Source organism: Marmota monax, unplaced genomic scaffold (genome assembly GCF_021218885.2).
Source record: "Marmota monax isolate L192 unplaced genomic scaffold, Marmota_monax_Labrador192_F-V1.1 WCK01_AAM20220418_F8-fsc00026, whole genome shotgun sequence".
Taxonomy (NCBI): domain Eukaryota; kingdom Metazoa; phylum Chordata; class Mammalia; order Rodentia; family Sciuridae; genus Marmota; species Marmota monax.
The window spans coordinates 3169319-3188576 of record NW_026693108.1 but is presented as its reverse complement, the minus strand read 5'-3'; the positions used below and the strand labels follow the sequence as shown (position 1 = coordinate 3188576).

Here is a 19258-nt window from a genome sequence, read left to right as displayed (position 1 = left end):
TACAAGTGGACCGATGTCCCCCGAGCAGGACTTGCAAGTAGAGCCTGGGCTCTCTGGGCCTCTCCCAAAGGAGGAGCTTTTCCTAGATGGGAGACCTTCAGACGGGGACGTATTTTCAATGTGTGTCCTCAGAGTGAAGCCGGTGGCTGCTCGGGGTTGCTCTGACTTCTTTCTCATGAGGAAGAGGAAGGAAGGCCATCCTTCATAAAGGAAGCAGCCAGGTCCCAGGGCTTCTCTCAGGCCCACGATGTCCACTAACCATAAAGCCTTGGGATTACAGAACATCACCACTAGCTCAGACAAACTAAGAACTCACTCAGGGCTCTTCTTTTATATTAAGGGTGATTTTTTCCATTTATCACGTTTATTTCTGTGAGAGTTAACAAAAGCTCTTTACTTGAAGCCTTAATCAGTGTTTGATGTTTTCAGCATGTTGAATAATTTTTGTTATCTTTGCTTTGAATTATTGAAAAGAAAAGAAGAAGAAAAACACAGATGAGTCAGCTGGACTAGCTTCTTCCTGGAAGTTTATGCTGAATTCCTGGTCCTCGGGGACCATCTGTGCCCCAGTATCCCACATACCTGTTTTCAAAAACAGCTTCTGCTCTACCAAAACAAGAGTTTATGATTCACTTTCAGACTTTGTTCTTTCCACTGGCTTGTTTGTTCAGGAAAACAGATTTCTGAGACTTGCCCACACAGCAGGTCCTGGGCCCGTTTTCTCTCCCAGGTCCTGCAGATGGCATGCCTTTGGCTCATAAAACATACCTTCCATGTAAGTGGAGGACACTCAGGGTCCTGGGACTGGGTTCAGAGACACCTATCGCTTCTGGGGAAAGCACAGGTGTGCATAGCGCGCAGGCAGCATAGACGGGAGCCTCTGCACCCCCTGCCTGGAGAGGGGCCAGGGTGCTCCTAGGCGCCTCACACTTGCCCAGACCCTCTCCTGTCGCTCTTCTCTACTGTGCACCTTGCGGGTTTCTGGCTTCTGACTGGCCGCCTGCTGCTCCCCTCCTCATCCGAGGTCCTGCCTTCTGCTCTGGCTAGAACTAGTGTCCCCTTGTCTCCCAGAACACTGGACCTGGCTGGAGCCTTCCCGGGTCAGCCTTACCCTGCAAATCAACTACAGAAGAGCTTCTCCCTCCCTCTCCAAATACGGAAAGAAAGAGAGAAAAGCCAACGCCCCTGGAGGCCCGTGGTGCTGGCCTCCCGCAGGGTCCTGGGAAGGGCGTCTGTAGCTCCTTCCCCTTCACAGGGACAGTGGGGAGCATAGCGGCCGCTGGCAGGCGGTGAGGTCCCCGTGCTCACATCCAGGGTGCTGCAGCCTCTGGTGGCCCTGGCACCGCCCTGCCACCTTGCCCATCTGCCCCGCCATGGGCCCCAGGTGGAACTTGAGCTTTGGCCCGCACTGGGCAGGAGAAGGAAAACTAAGGAAACCAGAACTGCCTTTGTCTTCCGTGAGTGGGGCCTCCCTGTGCGGCAGACCAGGCAGAGACAGGCAATCCAGCAGCAACTCGGCAAAGCCAGGGCCCTGCTCGGCCAGGCCCTGGCCCTCCGGGTACTTCCTTCAACGTCCCTCACCCTGCGGGTCGAAGTGCTGACCATGAAACCTGCTGATCAGGAAGCAAAACAGAAAGCACTGGAAACCTGGCTCCCGGTGGTCCCTTGCCACTGCTCCTGTAAAGTCCCCTCAGGCCCACATGGCACCACATGAATCATTGACACCTGGGCTTCCTCTCCGGCCACTTGAGGGTCAAATAGGACAGACCTGGGTGTCACTGGATGCACCCCTGTGCTCCTCCGTTCCTCCTGCCCTCCTCATTGCTCCTTTTGGGTCTCGATGCTTGACCCTCCTGACACCTGGCTCTGGACTCTGTGTGTCCCCTTCAGCACAGGCGTGGTCTCTCTCCGTCCCTCTGCTTTGTGTTTCCCCGTCCCTATCACTACTCCCCCATCCTCAGTTCTCTGTATAAATAAATTCAAGAAATTAAATAAAATGATATTTCAGAAGGACTGAGTCCAGTTGACCTAAATTAGAAATTAAAACACTTTAAAACATATCCATCATTTTGTGACTAGAGAGTGAAGGACAGGACTGTACTTCTTACACAACCTTCTAATAGGACAAAATAACACATGGCTTTCTGCCAAAGACCCTCAGTCCGAAAATAAGTCTATTCCGAGACAGCAGAGTGGTTTTTTAATACACAGACACATACACACAAAAAGAGCGGGGGAGAAGGAGGAGAGACAGAGGGAGGGAGGGGACCCGGAGAGGACCAGAAGAGCCACTCAGCCTTAAATGCTTGGGTACGGAATGGAGGACGCTCATCACGACACAACGGAAGGCCTGCCAGAGGGCTTGATCTGGATTTCAAACCCGGCTCCCGGACCCCAGGTCACACACTGTGCCTTGGTGAGCCGAGGTGGAGTCCTAGAGTCAACCCTGTCAACACGCACTCCAGGGAGCTCGAGACAGTTGATTGCAGGGTAGTAAAATTGACTTCAAACCTAGTTTTTACATTCCATTCACAGGAGGAGATTTAGAAAGAAGAGTGCCTGATATTGGTTGAAATCCAGACTCCAGTCCTGATTCAAGTCTCCTAGTGATTCTGATATTCAGCCGGGCTCAGGGCTGTATCTGAAGGAAATCAACTTTGGGCTAAGAAAATCAGGACTGCAATCACTGTGCAAGCAAAGAGCTGTGTGACCCAAACACAAGAGGAAGCCTCTCTGGGCCTCTGTACTCTTGTTTCCAACTAGAGTTTACTCATTTCCACCCCAAGCATTGAAGCAGTGGGCTTTTGACTTGGCTTCACATACCGTCGGAGGGGAGGTTCTTAGCCACCCGGACTGAAGCAGCTCCGGGCAGCAGGCTCTGCATCAGTGTGTCTGCAAAGCTTCCCAGGCCAGTGGAGAACCTTGGAGGACGACATGTGACCAGGAGAGCCCCCTTAGTATTCCACTTCTGATCCCAGAGAGCGTGGCTGGCGTGCCAGGGTGCTGTCCAGCTGGGAAGGGCATCTGGCTCTGCACAGTGGTGTCTTTTGTGTGCCACAGCCCTGTGGGGTGGGTTCTCCACCTTCTGGAGGCATCTCCGTGGTTACCGTGGCCGCTGAGTTGTCCGTTGCCCATGTGCACAGAAAAGATGAGGCGCATCAGACAGTGTGCCCCTCGGTGCCACGGCAGCATGGCCCCCTGGACTTGAGGCGGCCAGTTGTGCTGCCGGAGTGCGGCTGCCCCAGAGGCAAGGGGTGGGGGAGGAAAGGCACATGCAGGAGGGACAAGCAAGTTTCTCCTGGGAGCCTGAGGAGAGAGGAAAAGCAGAAAGTCACTTTGGTATCCCTGAGGGGGAACTGAGACCGCCGCCATGTCTTCAAAAGCTCCTGGGTGGAAACGAATGGTCAGTTAGGAGGGTCGTAAACCCTCCTCTGGTCTCCTGTTGGACCGTGACTCTTCCTGGGAGAGTTGTGACACTGACGTTCTCCATCTTTCCATCCATGAAATAGGGGTCTTGTTTGTTTGTTTCGGTTGTGTCTGACTGTGAGTCAGTGCACATCAGTACAAACCATCACCCGGCCCAGAACCAACAAGGTCTCCAAAACGCATGTGCCCACTGAGGCCATCTATTCATCAGCAGAAGGAGAGAGTCTTCTGCTGTCTCCACTCCTTATGCAGAAAACCACGCTCTTTGTGTATTTCTACAAAGAGAGTTCCGTGTCGATTTTGCGATCGCTGCCCACCATAATAATTAAGTAGCTAAAAGCTGTGTGCAAGATTTTTTTCTCCTTGAGGATCAGAACAGCGATAATGAAACAGGGCCAGCAATCCTGCTTTAATGAAATGGAGAGTCTAATCCACCACATTTGGTAAAGATGTTAAATCACAGAAAGCAATAAACTGTTCACATATCAATAAAATGCGACTCTTTATGTTCTTATTATGTAAAGCAGCAGGCTGGGCTCCCTGCAGAAGGCAGCTGGCTATCTGATGGCACCGCAGCGCCTCACAGTCCCCTTGTTTATGAAAAGCCTGTTCACTGTGCCACCCGACTCTATCTACAGCACGTTCGGTTGTGAAACAATTTGCACTGAAAATACATGTTTATGGGAAATTGGGGGAAAGGTGAGCTTGAGGCGTGGAAGGGGGATGACTGCAGGAGGTGGGGACCGGTCACCCCTTCAGCCACCCCTTCGGCCACCCTCGCACGTCTGCATTCACCCAGAAGCTGTTTTATTTTAAAACCAATTTAAAAAGTCAATAATCATTAAATATGCAAAGAAGCGTGTGGGCCTGCCTCGCTGCATTTGGTGTGGCACGGTGCATTTTGGTCGAGTGCAGATTCTCTTGCTTGCTTGCTCCATCTGTGGAAACCAGGGTGGTGCTGAAGCCCATCACACTGGATCCCAGAACCACGGTGCTTTTCCTGCCCTCCATGCAGCAGTTGGTGCTATGACACCAAGACCCAAGGTGGCCCATTCCTCTCGGGCCCTGGAGCAGCCTGATGCAGGGCCAGCTCCTGGGCAGGGGTTCCCCACTTCTGGGCTTCTCCCTGCTAGCCTTGGGCTTCCTCCCCCGTCCAGTCCCACGGCTCTCCCTGGACAATCCTTCCCACGGTTTCCTCTGCTGTGGCAGCCCCACACCTTGGCAGCCACCTCCCCTGCCACTCCCCCTTGACCAGATCTCACCTTGCTCACTCCACCTGACACTGGGACATGCTGATGTGGCCCTGAGCTTCCCTCTGCACCTCCTGCTGGGCCCCTGCCTGCCTGTGGGATGAGGAGGACTAGCTGGGAATCTGGCAAGGTGACCTTCTCTGAGGGCATGTCCTGTGGGAACACGTGACCTCATGCTGGCCAGGACACCGCTGGGCACAGAGCAGCAGTGGCTGGCGCCTGGCCTGGGGAGCCGCTCATTCATCGCCCGACGTCTCTATCTGGTGCGGATCCTGGAACACTACTCTTAAGCAAACACCCGGGAGGCGCTGACTCCTCTGCTATTTACTCTGCCTTTCCATGATCTCAATGGGACACAGAAGGGCGGAGACGGAAGGCCTGGCAAACAAGCATTTGCCACCATCTACGCACAAGGGGACAACCGTGAGGGATGTTGTTTTGTTCTCAAAGGGAGGCACGTCATTGACACGACACAGTCCATCTGTGGGAGCCCAGAGTCACTTAGAATTTTCCACTTGGCAAAGCGTGCCCGGTAGGCCTATCTCAAGAGGGCAGAGGCAGGAGGGCTTGGGTCAGAGGCCTGGCTCACTGCCCAGTCTCACCACTGGACCTTGAGATCTTGGGCAAGTCCTTGACCTGTCCCGAGCCTCGACCTCATCCACAGTTGAGGAATACTAACAGACCTGGCACCTACTTTGTTGAATTGTTCTGTGTTTAAAGTGAGATGTTATTTCCTGAAGGCAAAAGTCTGAAAATCCCAGGAAGGCCACCCAAAGCTGTCAATCAGCAGCCTGCTTCTCAAGATGACGGGCTGACAGTCCCAACACCGCAGGTCGCTGTTAACCTGCTGTTAATATCAGCCTGAGGCTGACGGCCGCTCGACCATTAGATTTTCTGAAACCTGATGAGATCAAAACTTATTCTGAAAGTTCAAGTCCACAAATAAAAGGGCAGCAAGCCTTCCAAATTGTCTTAGACCCACCTGTGCCGATCCCACCCCCGCATCCTCCTGCTCCGCCGATTTAGTTAGCTACAAATACAAACAGCTGCCCTCGAAATAAGCGCAGGTTCCCAGGAGAGGCTGCCAAAGGGAACAACAGAGAAGGAAGAGGATGTGGGGTTCTCCACCGTGTTTACTGAAGTCAGACCGACACCCTCCACGCCCCAGGACAGCAGGCAAAGCCAGGGTAGACGACACGGCGAGCAACAGAATGTTCTTCTAGTGAACCATCATTTCATTATGCCCACAGAAGGTGGGAAGGGTCCAGGCTCAGACAGACATCTGTCCGTCTCTCCTGTGTCTTTAAGAATGAGCTGGACTGGGTCAGCAGGAGCAGTGCACAGTGCTCCAGTGGCAGGGGACTCCTGGAGCTGGCTTCCAGTCCTTTTCCCTCACACACCCGGGACTCTGCAGGACAGAGCTGAATGTCCTTTACAAATGTGAACTCGAGGCCAGGAGTGCTTCCACGCTGACCCACCAGCCAACCCACCCCGGGCAGCGAGATCAGCGCTGGGCCATGCTTCTCGGCAACACTCCTTCATCTCTGCTCAGAGTCCCTGGAACCCATCTTAAAACAATTCCCTTGGGAGGGTGTGACACTCTTTTTCAATTTCCAGATTGAACAAAACCCCAAGGTTCAGGTAGGTTTGGGGTTTGGAGGTAATTAAGCGCCTTAGTGCCAGTTTAGTACATGTGGTCAGTTCCAAAGCTGAATGACAGGGCTTGACAGTGTCAGAGGAGACACAGTTGTACTGTGAAGGGATGCCCTGGGTCAGGACTCTGGAAAGGACCGAGTGACAGGTTTCATGGACAGCAGCGTTCTCCTGGATGCTTTGGTAGCTTCCCAAAGTCACTCCCTTGGGGGTTGAGAGCTGAGCCCCATTCCTCTGCCCCATTCCACTGCCGTGCATCTTACTGAATGATAGTGCTGGTCTTTTTTACAGCATGTAGCAGTGGAATAGTATCTGACCTACCACCACCGAGCTCACAGCACACATGGAATCAGGATGGGGCTGCAAAGGAAAGAAATTCCTCCCCCAGTGGAGCAATGTCCGACACAGAGGTGATGGTGACTGAAGGAAGGGACACCCAGGGAACTGGGAGAGCAGTCCTCTGTGTGGGTCTGTGAGGGCATTTGGAGGAGATGGCAGTGGTCATTGGCCCAGGTGGGGAAGTCCAGCTCCACAGGGGGCAAGTTCCATCCTCCAGCTGGGGCTGAGAGAGGACAGAATGCAGGATTTCCTCTCTCCCCTGGAGCTGGGTGCTCTTCGCCCCCTGCCCTAGGACATCAAAGGACTGAGGAGTACACCAGCCTTCCCAGCCTCAGGCTTCCAGGGGCACTGGACACACTTCCAGCCTCCAGGGTCTCCAGTCTGCAGCAACCTGTTGTGGGACGATTTCCCCCACAAATACCCTTTCAGAGCTATCCATCCGTCCATCCCTCCACCCATCCCTCCACCTCCTCATCCCTTGGGTTCACCTCTGAAACCCTGACCAACCCACAGACCTAGTGGGGAAGTTCTATGGCTGCTGAGAACTTAGTGGAGAATGTGGAACCACAAGTGTCTTTCCCCAGAGGACCCTGCCTCCTCACATGGCCCTGGGAGGACAGGGATGCTCCTTGGGAACAACTGGGGAGACACGTGTGGGATGACCCTTGTGAAGTAACGGGAAGGCCCGTGTGTCATTGTGACCACTGCCTGATAGGGAGGAAAATTTTGACCATGGACCGAACGGCCATTAATTCAAGTAATGAACAATTTCACGGTCGAATATTGTATTAGAATATTTGTTTTTAACTCTGCCTGATATCTGCCAAATTGATATTTCATTTAGAATCCCATTTTGTTAATTGAGAGTATTTACTGGACCTCTTAGAGGAGCCCTGATAGCCATTATTCAAAAAAAAAATAGTCGAGGTCTATCATGAGAGAGGCGCCTTAGGAAGAAGCCACGGAGACACACCCAGAAATGGAGTCCTGTGGACATGCTGTCCCAACACGAGCACCAGACAAAGGCCAACGCGACAGGAGCTGGACAGACTCATCCTGGAGGACGAAGACCGGGCTTGAGCTGCTGTGGAAGCAGCGTGGGGTGGGTAAGAACCCCCTGCCTCAAATCTGGCTGGTGGCAGGAAAGGACAAGGGGAAGCAGAAAGAAACTGTCAAAGTGACGGACGGAAGGATAGAACCTGGCCTGTGCTGCCTCTGAGCAGCAGCAAACCACTGCCATCCGTTCTCTGCGACCATGACGCAGGAGGGAATTGTCTAGATGGGGCTGGGTGTCAGAGAGTGTGGCTCTGGGTTCAGGTCACACTCAAGACATGGGCGGGGGGAGGGGTAGCTCTGCTCCACGGGTGACAATAAGCCACCCTCCCCCTAAAAGAAAGGTGAGCTAAGAGTCTCGTTTAGAAAGCCTACCTAAATTGACAGCTCTCACAGAATACACTGGAATTAAGGGTAAAGATAGAATCTTCCCTCAGATTTGAAAAACAAGCTCCTATTCACATTTTCTATTTTCCCATTGACATGAAAATTGTCTGAGAAAGTGGAAGAGATCCCAGGGGTGCTGGTTCCCACCCAGGGCTCTCTCTGCCTCCTCTTTTCATTTTTGGTGGCTGCGTGCTCACGTGCGTCTATGGGTCCATGGGGGCTTTCCCTCTGACCAGCACCAGGAGAGTGCAGGCCTGCGCCGTCCAATACCAGACCCGCCTTCCTCTTGGAACGTGGAAGACTTACCTCATGAAATGTGGCAGCCACGTCAGGTGCCTGTGAGCCGTCTCCCCTCGGATACTTGCGCCCAGAAAGGAAAAAGAGCATGAAGAATAGGTTCTCCCCGGGGCTCGCTGAGAGTTGAGGACGTGCCGAGGCTGCTTGAGAGGGAAGTGCACATTCAGGTGCTCGGAGGCCTCTGTTGTCTGTCTGTTTGGAAAGGCAAATTGCATTTGACTCACTGAAGATCGCTTAGTGTGCAAAACACAGGAAACGCCAACTGTATACCTGCCGACTCTATCCCAGGGTTCGTTGACCCTCACACACCTTATTGCCTGGGAACAATCTGCACTGGTAGAGGGCTGCCTCTCACTTCCCATGGCCCAAGAGATGCAGGGGGAAGGGGTGGCTCTTTTTCAGCTCTGACAGCATCTTTCAAGTAGCTAGCCATCTGGGGTAGGTATAATGGGGAGTTCAACGTGCCAAGCTGACCGGGCCATGGGATGCCCAGAAATTCAGCCAACCGGGGGACGTCCTAACTGGGTGTGTGGACGAGTGAGCAGAGAGCGTGGCTCTCCACGTGTGGGTGGGCCTCTGCGATCAAGTGAGGCAAGAGCAAGAGGGAGAGAGGCACCTCGAAGGGAGAGAGGCAGCCTCCTGCCTGGTGAGGAGCGGGACAGCAGTGGTTGCACGTCCTTAGTCTCCCCATCCCCACCCTGCAGCCTTCACCCTGGAACACAGACTCTCCGCCCTGGTGCTCGGCCTGCAGCCTCAGACTGGACCCTGCAGGCCCCCCCGGGCCTCCTGCTAGCCACTGCAGAAACTGGGAGCCCTTGGCCTCCACAGCACCGAGTCAGTTCCTCACTGTGAGTCTGGGTGGGGGCTTGGGGGCGAGTCCTGTGGGCTCTGCCTCTCTGGGGAATCGTGACCAGTTATTCAGCCTGTTTGTCTCCATTTCCTCATCTGTACGATGGGAATAACACGCCATGGAGTTATTCAGGCGCCTACATGAGGTCATGTGTTGCTTGCTGGTTGCACCACACAGCATCAGGTATTAGGGATATTAGGGTTCCACCACGCCCACCTTTTCCCACCACTGCGTGCCCATCACCACCAGCTTTCTGTCACTCTGTCCCTGGTGCTAACATTTACCAAGGGAACAGCAGTGTCGGGAGGTGAGGAAGAGCAGGGTGCCAGATAGAAGGGCACGGGAAGGAACGTTAGATGCGGCAGACGGGTGTGGCTTCCCGATTCTTTAGGATTCCCTTCTCGGTGGCGAATCAAGCCACTCACCAGGACCCTCACACACACCCATCTGCACACCAGTCTAAGGTGGAAACATTTTTCTTTAGTTTTTCCAGAGCAGTTTGGAAACAGGTGGCTCCCCATGAAGCCTGTGCAGGGTGGGCCCTCAACACTTCCCAGGGCTGCGGGAGGGGCCCTTTCCTGCAGATCCCCTGTTGTCTGTCTGTCCGGCTTTTCTAATGGTCCTAGGTCAGGCACTCCAGCCAGGTCCTAGCGAACACAAAGGGACATGGAGACCTCAGTAAATGCACCTTCTCTGCCCTCTGAGCAAGCTGTCTTTTGTTGTGAAAGTACATTCCTATCCAGGGACAGTGCAAGGCACCCAGGAGGAAAGCAGTGGAGAAGACAAGGAGGGACGAGGTAGCTCCAGAGGCCATGAAGCCAGAGCAGGGGCGACACCTGGCGTGGGGGTCGATGGGAAGAGCATACATTGGTGCCGGCTATGGCAGCAGGAGGGCTGCCGGAGAGGCAGGGTCAGCCCGGCTTCTCCGCTTCTGAAATGTTCCCATGCCTACATCTTAACAGCCAATTTGGATTTCACTGCTCTAAGCGAATCTCCCGATGGGACTATCACTCATGAATATGCTACACCTTGCTCCACAACCAAATCAACTGGGAAAAACTCAATTTGCTGCCAATGATATGAGAGTCAGAGCCTCAGTGAAAGTCCAAGATGTGCGAGTAACGGCTGAGCACGCCCAGAGGACGTCCATTACGCACCTGCCTGACACAGGGCTGCCCAAACCTCGCCCGGCGGCACGGCACACCTGCGCCCATTCATCATTCCGTGTCAAATGTCCTTTCCAATGCCCTGCTTAGTTGGGTGCAAGCCTGAATGTGTGACACCTACAGATCTCCTTAACCAGAACAGTCCTTTCATCGCTGATACGTGAAATATAAATAAGATGGGTGGTGTTTCTGGCATGGGTTTATTGGTTTTGGATGGTTCCAGCTCCTTCGGAGGTCATTTCCGGAGTAATCACGTCTGAAACAGTGGTTTGCCATTCACAGGTCTCCGCAGTTGGCATTGCTGTAATGACTACCTGGGATCAAAGGAAAGGTCCTTCCGGTTCTAGTCAATGCCTGAATACCCTTCAGCAAACACACGCACACACCCCTTTACTACTCCCCCCAACTGGCCAGCAGCAAAGGAAGTGACTTCCAGAACCGAGCACAGACAAGCTTCCCGCCTCCAGGTGAGCCGGCGCTGGTCAACCTGAGGCCACTCCTGGCTTCGGAGGCCTGCTGCCCTGGGAGGAGAGAGCCTGGAAGTGCGCCCTGTTGCAACACAGGGTTTGTGTCACTCGGCCCACGGAGAATGTGACGACGGAGAGTTAAGCTCAGCACTGAAGTGAACCCAGACCCTCGCACCTTGCCTCCGTAGAGCGGGAGGGAGAACAGGAGGGCTTGCAACACACTCGAAGTCACAGGGCCTTTTAGTTAGCTTTTTCACTGCTGTGACCAAAACACTCAACAAGAACAATATTAAGTAGGAGAAGTTTATTTGGGGCTCACAGTTTAAAAGGTCTCAGTCCATCGATGGCCGACCCCGTTCCTGGGGGGCTCCAGGTGAAGCAGACATCATGGTGGAAGTATGTGGTGGAGGAAAGGGGCTGGGCACGTGGCACCAGGAAGCAGAGAGGGCGACTCTCCAGGGACAAAATAATATGCCCCAAGTCATGCCCCCACTGACCCACCCTGTCCTCCCCCCACCTGCCCAGCTACCACCCAGTTAATCCACATGGCGGATGAAAGCCCTGATCAGGTTGCGGCTCCCATAACCCAATCCTTCCTCCTCTGAGCTCTCCTGCACTGTCTCACCCAGGAGCTTTCTGGGGACACCTCATATCTAAACCATCGCACAAGTTAAAGTAGATCAAAGTCGGGACAAACACCTCAAGGGCCACACGTGGTGAGAATATGACACAGTCATTGGTTTAGAAGAGAATAAAAAGGGGAAAGAGGAAGAAACAAGTAAGTTATGAAACGTGAGGCTCTTGTTGGCTTTTTAAAGTATCTCTGTAAACAAGTTGAGGAGCGAGAGCCAGCCTGTGAGTGGTCCCGCAGGCCTGCAGACTGGCTGGTGGACCTCGCCAGCTTCCTAGGCAAGAGTCTCACATCGCAGGTGAAGAGCTTCAGCTTCCCAATCTTGCCCTGGCTTTTCAGCTGACCCTCTTAAATACAGGAGGGGCTCAGGGACTTGTATCAAAATGAATCCCAAAGCTACCCAGAAGGAGACCACCCATGTAGGAAGGGCAGGAAGGTGACCTCGGCTCCTGTGGTGGGTGTGTAGTCCTTCACGCTGTTCTCATCACACTTGGACTTGCTGAATGCCCTGTACGCTGATCCAGAGCCCACGTCTCTCAGGCTGGCTTCTCCTCTCCCTCACGGGCTGACCACAGCACGCCACACTCAGCTGGATTCTGGAAAGGAGTCCAGCGAAGCACACAACCTGTCGAGATGGAGAACGTTGCCTTGCTTTCCCTCCACAGTCAAGAACAGCTCCCAAACATTGGCAAGATGCTGGTTTCCAGCAGCATGCTCTGCTGTATTGAAAGTAGGTCTCATGTTACAGCTTCCTTGAGCATTTTCCACACGGATGAAGACTCTTCCCTCCAGACCAGCCAAGGTCGGCACCATACGTAGAGGGAAAAGCTGGTTTCCGAGTAAGTGCTTCTTGAGCTAAGAAGCCACAGTACTGGGACAGCACCAGAAGCAGATGGAGCCTCTCTCGTCCTTTCTGTCTCCCAAGGCCCTTGTCACTTGCCCTTTCCAGCCTCCCCACTCCAGGGGAGCAAGCTGGTCTGGGATTTGGCCATCCCAGCAGCCAGCGCGGAAACTGGTGTGTCTTCCACACCTCCTGTTTCCTCCTTATCTTTCCAAGACACACACACTCACACACACACACACTCACGCACACTCACACACACACACTCACACTCGCACACACACACTCACACACACACGCACACCATCTTTTCCTCCTGGGATAAAATGTGTCCTCTACATACAAATAGTGAGACCTGGGCAGCAGGCTGAACCTTCTCAGCCTCCGTCCGTCTCCTGGGAAGCTTCGTCCTGGCCCCTGGCCTCCCGCTCCCCTCTGGCTTGCCCCCAGGGCTCAGGCATGTCCAGGAGCTCCACTGTCTTGTCTGCTACTCTTCACACATTTCCTTTCCTCTATTTTTACTTCTCTATTTAGTGAACCTTTTTATTGCCTCCTAGTCTCTCTCTCTCTTTTTATTTTAAGTTAGCTTTTAAGAACATAGTGTCAGTGCAGAGAAGAACACAAGTCATGAGGTCCCCAAGAGCTGAGGGAACATGTGCATGCCACCAGAGCTCATGTCGAGGAGCAGGGAGCCATGAGCAGCACCCAGACACCCCCGCACGCAGGCCAGAGCTCGCCTCTGTTCTGTGGGGTCCCAAGTGGGTTGAACTTGCCTGCATTGTGGGGACTGCGCCCTTGGGAGCTCCGTGCTCCTCACCCAGTGCGGGATTGGTGAGCCTCCCTGTCTGCCACATGGACTTCTGAAAAGGGCCAGATAGTGAGGATTTTCACCACACAGAGTCTCAGTGCTGACAGTGAGTGCAAGAAGCAGCCCAGATGGTAAGGAACCCAATATTCACTGCTAGGTTCTAATAAAACTTTTTATGTGCACTGCAGTTTGAGTTTTATATGATTTTCACGATATAAAATATTATTTTAAAAAATTTTTGTTTACATTAAAAATGTAATGACCTCTCTGACTTTGTGGATTTGGCCTGCAGGATGGAGTTTGCAGACTCAGACCGTGTACTCTTTGGTTGTAAGAACACATCATGAATCATATATGCATTTTGTTCTTAATGAATGTTTTGTTTCCATTTCTAATCCAGAAAAAAAATTTTCAATTAAAATGGATGTGTGCAAAAACAGTGGTAATGATAATCCTATGTTGAAAATAAACTGAAAACCATCAATGTTGAAGGAAAAATTGGTGTTTAGGGATTAAAAACTTAATTTTTTTCTTAATCAACATCTAGTATGTTTAAAGACCTAAAAATGTTCTTCGTAAAATCCACAAAATTGCCTATCATTTAACTTCCCCAATATTCTGCTGTGTCTTGAGTGTGAGTATTTCACCCCAAAAGATAGAGAAGAAAACACTCTGATCCATTGTTTTCTAATCCTGGATAAGTTCCGCCCTCTATGTGCCCCTGTATTGCCTTGGTTTCAAGCCACCTGTCTGTCCTACAGCCTCAGGGAGCAATCTGTGATCTCAGCATCACCCTCCAGGGTCAACATGTCTCGGTGCCAAGAACTTAGGATTCAGCTTACAAGGAAACAGCAATAGGAAATCGGGATTTCCCGTACAGATACACAATTTCCCTTTTTTCAAAGCAGCTACCTCCCACTGGCATGGAAGGGCTGGCGGGGTAGGGAGGAAGACGGGGGAGAGCTCATCACGCATTCGTCATTCACTCTCCAGTGAGGGACTCTGTGCCCACTGTCCTGTCGGGCGTGGTGGGATAAAATGCTCTTAAGAGCAAAGGGAATCGTTGAGCCCAAGAGTGGCAAAAGGAGTTTGGATTTAACTTATTTAAACATACGCACAAATTCACATATCATATTTCCAAAGGGAATTTTATAGTCTAAGGCAAGGGGAGAAAAACTATGACCCCCAGGCAAGTCCTGCCGCGCAGGTGTTTTATGATACAGTCTTGTTGGAGCTCAGCTCACCCCTCATCTACAGGTGGCTCTGGCCGAGTCTTCACTGCAGCCGTGTAACTGAGGCCACATGCCCACAAGCCTGAGATGTTTACTATCTGGAACTCAGAGGAAGATTGCAGACTGTGGTCAAAGGTTGTGTGGGGAGATGAGGACGGCCCCAAACTGACCTGTGTGAATGCACAGGGAGGACAGGACTGTCCATCCCATGGTGGACAGGACAGATGCACAGGCTGCCTGAGAAGCACCCCAGGGTAAACGTGGATGTGAGATGGTGGTCTTGAAGACCACTAGAGAAGACCCGCTTATCTACCAGCCGAGGACAGGACGGGAGCAAGCCCAGGGCTCAGGAAAACTCGGCAGAGCGTGACGGAGCTCCTCAGTCAGCCCATCCAGTGGTCCCGTCTCCCCTCCCCCACCTTTCCTCTGAGTGCCACCTAACTCCAGGTCCTGGCACACCTGCCCTTCTGCAGGGAGAGCTTCCTGCCACCAGGAGAGGGGAGACCTGTGCAGTGCAGTGGTGAGAAGCTCTCAGCGACCATCCCTGTGTGTGGACCTGCTCTGGGAACTTCGCAGGTGTTTACTGGCCAACCCCCATCCACCCGTGACATGCTGGCTCACAGAGGGGCAGAAGCCAGGTGTGGTGTGTGGTCCAGGCCAGGGGGCAGGAGGGCCTCTTCCCCAGGCCATCACCCCACCCCTGCCCTCCCCCTTTTGCTTGTGCCCATGTGCCATGCCAGCAGTGCTGCCTGGGTTCTTGCTCATCAGTCCCCAGCATCTCAGGTCACGTCACATGGCAGACGCTCAGTGGGATGCAGAGAGGTGCTGGGTGACTGGGGACCCCTTGACACACTGAGGCAGCCGTAAGGGAAACAAAACAAGACAAGACTGGAGGGCCCACATGTGTCTTGGCCAGTGCCCGGGGCAAAATGTGTAGTGTGCATTTGAGGTTGGTAAAGCCAACCGTACAAACCACATCGAGTCTTCACCTGGTGGACTTATGATGAGAATATAGCAACAGATGAGCATAAATTATTAAGAAGAAGCAGGTTTACCGACTGGAATGGGTTGGATTGTGTCCCCCAAGAAGACATGTTAAAATCTTAAAACCCCCAGTACCGGTGAATGCAACTTTATTTAGAAATAGGGCCTTTGCAAATGTCATTAGGTTAAGATGAGGTCCTTGGAGCAAGTCTTAGTCGAGTGTGTTGAGTGTCCTTGTACATGGAGGGAAGTGACCAGGGGGAGCATCTTGTGGTGGCAGGCAGCCCCCACTGAAGGTCAGGAAGCTCTCTGCCCAGAGGCTCAAGACACGTGGCCTTGACTTGGGATTCTGGGCTGCAGAACCCAGTTCGTGGTGCTTCCTTACAACAGCCCCAGGAGACTCAGACCCTGTGGAGAAGACAGGACCTGGGGGCTGGGAGGTGGGATGTGTTTGGCAGGACCCAGGAAAAGACCCAGGTCGTGGACATGGGAAAGCCCTGTCAGAGACCCATGGCCGACGACAGGGAAGACCAAGTGTGATGCTGTGGTCCCCCCTTGGCAGATAGAGAAAGGGCTGGGGACGTCAGCTCTCTGCACCTGTCAGCTCGCCACCTCAGCAGAGGGGGGAGTCCAGAGCCGGATCCGACCCTGGTGACTCCCGCAGGACCCCTGGGGGCATGTCTGGGCGAGTGCCCACCCCAGGGCTCCTTCCTGCAGCAGGGCCATAACAGAAGAAAGTGCTTCCGGTGGGAACCCCTCGAAGCCCTTCAGACCTGTATTTCCAAGAGGAGAGGGAGAGAACAAGGTTCTGGGATCTGAAAAGCACAGGGAAGAGCCGTCCTAGACGCACGGTCAGAACACGCTCTGGGGGACAGCGGGTGCTTCCTGCCCTCTGTGGCCTCAGTTCCTCTCCTTCCCGTTCCTCAACCACGTCACTATCCTCGGAGACCATGATGTCCTGGAGTGCTGTGCCCGGTTGTGCTGTGCGTGGAAACAGTGCACTGGCCGCAGCGATGGGGATGGGGGGACTGTGGGGGGTCTTGTGAGCAGAAACCACATCTCAAGCTGTCTGCAGGCAGGGCGGCTGGAGCTCTGTCTGTACTGAGCTCTGTCACCTGGGCCCACTCCTTTCCACTTTCATAATTTCATAAGTCACTGAAACCTCCCTGGCTTCTGGTTGGGCCCCAGGCTTCCTGACTTCAGGGACTTCTCTGCATGCACCAAGGGCCTAATTCTCCCCTTTTGTACCAAAAGGGGGCAAATAACTCAGCCCGCACAGGGGTTGCCTTCTCCTGAGGAAGGAAAAAACCTTTTCCTTATGTGATTTGCAAAGTGTGGCTCAACCCAATTCCTACTACAGCAAAAAGAAGTACTGGAAAATATTTGAGCAATCTTCCCAGTCGGCCACTCGGGACCGCCCTGTGCACTTGGCTGTGTATGTCCTAGCACATCTGTGGAAAAGAGTCTATATATATATATATATATATATATATATATATATATATATATATATATATAGTGACACTTTTAGTCTTAGGCTCCTTTGAAGATACAGCAGTGTTATTTTTTCAAAATGGCTTGGCCGTCTTTCTGTTTGGGTGATGGGCACAGCCCACCACTCTCTCGTCCTTAGGAGAACAGAAACTGTGGGAGGAGGAAGGCTATCCCCACATAGCACCTCCTGAGATGAGTATGCACAGAGTCATCTGCTGAGCAGAGAATGGCTGAGCGCCACGTGCAGTGCCCAGGGTGCCTTCAGTCCTGGGGCACACGTTGCCAGCTGGGGTGCAGACGTGATGTGTGTCCCCCATTTTACTCATATTACAAGAAAACTCCTCAAAAATGAGCCTTCACTGTCACCCTGATGTCTGATGACAGACACCTCATTTCAAACGATGTGCCCTCCGTGTTCCCTGAGCCCTGTGACAAGCCTGTTTGTCAAATGTATGGAACACTTTTGTTTATGATAACTTGTGGTTAATCATTCACTGAGGACACGAGTCCTTTGTACCTATTATTGTCAACCATTTGTTTGGACTGTGTTTGACCCTTTGTACCCAAGTGGTCTGTGCTGGAACCTTCTGAAAACAAACCACCCGGTGGCTATATGGGTAGGGACTGAAATCTCAGGGCCCTGTCCCTGCCCTGGCCCGCTCTGTCAGAGGGAAGAGTCAAAGCCACAATCCAGTAGCAACAGCAGAAGCCCCGTCACTCTGAGATAAACAGATTAATGCTGGGCTAGATGTAGGATTCTGAAAGGCAATTTAACAGGTGTTTTTAAAATGGATGGCCATCCTAACCAAAAGGGTCACGTGGAAGGCATGCAAAATAAAAAATTATCAGGCTGACATCAGATTGCACTCCTCTGCTCTGTACGTGACAATCAAAGTCCTTCCCAGCACCATGCAGGGGAGTATGTTCCCACACCCGAAGGCCCCGTGACCCGAGGACCTCAGCTTCCAAACAACAACCTGGTTCAAAGGAAGAACAGTGAGTCACTGCACCTCAGGTGACCATTCACCCACAGACACCTCTCAGATGAGCGGCTGTCTCCATGTGTCAAGCTCTCCTTGTTCGCTCGTTCAGACAATAAAGGTTTAATGTGAGGTTGCCGAGTGAGGTACCTGGCAAACATCGGCTGGGGTGACCCAAGACCTCCAGGGATGCATAAGCTACACTGGGCATAAACATGCCCACGTCCATGTGCAGGCCACACGACTGACGCAGACGGCCACTGCCCAGAGTTCAGACCAGGGCTTGTGCCCGCAGAGTTCAGGGCCATTTCACAGACCAGCAGAGTGGCAGGGAAGGAATGGGGAGTAAGATCCCTGCAGGATGGAAATGCCAGAGAGGATTAGAGGCAGTAAGGCGCTTGCTCTCTCTCTCTTTTGTTAGTACTGAAGATTGAAACCAGGGATTCTTTACCATTGAGCCACAAGCCCACATTTTTTACTTTGAGACAATCTTACTAAGTTGCTGAGGCTGGTCTTGAACTTGAGATCCTCCTGCCTCAGCCTCCATGGTCACTGGGATTACAGGTGTGCACCACCACAATGTGATATTGACCGATACTATAACATTTTCACATTTGAACTTCTGAATTTCCCTCTGAGAGATCTCACAATTTAATTTCTTACTTAATTTCAGAGTATGCGAATCTATGTAAATACACCAGTCAAGAAGTCTTGGAAACTTTAAAATTCCTTTGGTTTGCCTGAGCTCTGACTTGGCCAAGAGATGCTGATGGGGATGGTAGTGAGTGTGACCCTCCCTGGCCATTCCTAAGGCCATCCAGTGACGACCTTCTGGCCCCTTACAGCAACAGATTATCAGACTTAAATAGCTCTCCACCAAGGCAATAGGATGAGAGAGTGGAAATCTGATTTTTGCTAAAAAATAATATTTGAAATGTCCATCAATGAAGAGCTTCAATGTTCAGGAACATCGTTCCACTGGGTCCTCCCTCACCTCTGCAAACAATATACGATTCTCCTGTGTTACCCGATGGGCAAAATGGAAACACACACACGCACACACATTATCACGCATTATCTGTTTCTCTGGAGAATCAGTTTAACTGGGCTTGAGAAGAAAACCAATAAAGGCTGATGAAAATCCCGTGCTGCCTCAGCAATCCCTCATTCCTGTAAAAATATTTATAACCGCATCATGCAACTGAGAACCAGGTTTCACTCCCAAACAATCACTCGTCAGGAAACTCTGCTCTCAAGTTTGGCTTCATGCTGTGGTCACAGGTTAAAGTTCTTGCTATCACTGATCACTGCGGACTTAGGAAATTAAGAACCCTTTGGGATATTTTCTTTACATAAACCCAACCACAAATATGCTTAGCTATTTCCTTCACTAAAAATGC

General features: G+C 52.2%; 2 long non-coding RNA genes across 2 annotated transcripts; one reads left to right on the top strand and one right to left on the bottom strand.

Annotated features, from left to right (window-relative positions):
• The first annotated feature begins 689 nt into the window (after positions 1 to 689).
• Positions 690 to 2010, top strand: LOC124099750 (uncharacterized). Its single transcript, XR_006854082.1, has 2 exons — positions 690 to 775; positions 1072 to 2010. It is a non-coding gene; the product is annotated as an uncharacterized LOC124099750 (long non-coding RNA).
• A 173-nt stretch (positions 2011 to 2183) lies between these two features.
• On the bottom strand, positions 2184 to 4933 carry LOC124099748 (uncharacterized). Its single transcript, XR_006854079.2, has 2 exons — positions 4689 to 4933; positions 2184 to 3306 (listed from the first exon to the last, which is right to left on the bottom strand). It is a non-coding gene; the product is annotated as an uncharacterized LOC124099748 (long non-coding RNA).
• Positions 4934 to 19258: the final 14325 nt, after the last annotated feature.